The sequence below is a fragment of the Rattus norvegicus genome, chromosome 17, assembly GCF_036323735.1.
Source record: "Rattus norvegicus strain BN/NHsdMcwi chromosome 17, GRCr8, whole genome shotgun sequence".
NCBI lineage: Eukaryota > Metazoa > Chordata > Mammalia > Rodentia > Muridae > Rattus > Rattus norvegicus.
Genome location: NC_086035.1, coordinates 2,905,948 through 2,906,522, shown reverse-complemented (window position 1 = coordinate 2,906,522; position 575 = coordinate 2,905,948). Strand labels below are relative to the sequence as shown.

The window sequence follows — 575 nt, the reverse complement described above, 5'->3', positions numbered from 1 at the left end:
GTGAGCAGGTGAAAACTGCCCAAAACGAGAAGGAGCGGGCGGCTCAGCCGCCGGACTCATTGTGGTGGGATGCAGGGGGCCAACCCTGGCTGTTCTTTCTTTTTGGTTTCTTTTGAGGCAGCAGAGGGGGAAGAATGTCCGCGGGGGCAAGACTTGGTCTTGCGAGATATTTAGGGTTGCTGTTTTATCTATTTTAAGTCTAAGGCGCTTTGAAGCTGTAGCTGACGTTCCTGAGTTCCTCAGAGGCCAGACTGTAAACTGCAATCTCTGGTGTGTAGCCCCTCACCTTAAAACAGCAGAGGGGTTAAGTAGCCTTTCTTCTATCTCCAGGGAACTGGGCTGCTCTAACTTCCAGCCTGGTAGTTGAAGTCACAGGGAGAAAAGTGACACACTTTGAAAGGTGACTTTAATGTTTATTTCCAAGTTTTTCTCAAACGTTGTCTACTAAAGGATTGATTGCTAGATCCTTTCCCTCAAGTCCAGATGCACTCACTTGATAGACTTGAGGAAAGTTTGGAGCAATAAACTTCTATGAGCCAGGAGAAGAGAGACACCCTCAGAGAAGAAAGACTTTT

General features: G+C 47.3%; 1 protein-coding gene across 2 annotated transcripts in view; it reads left to right on the top strand.

Moving 5' to 3' along the window:
* Window positions 1-575, top strand: part of Zfp431l10 (zinc finger protein 431 like 10) — a 104,182-nt gene that overhangs the window by 64,962 nt on the left and 38,645 nt on the right. The gene's annotated exons all lie outside the window — the stretch shown is intronic.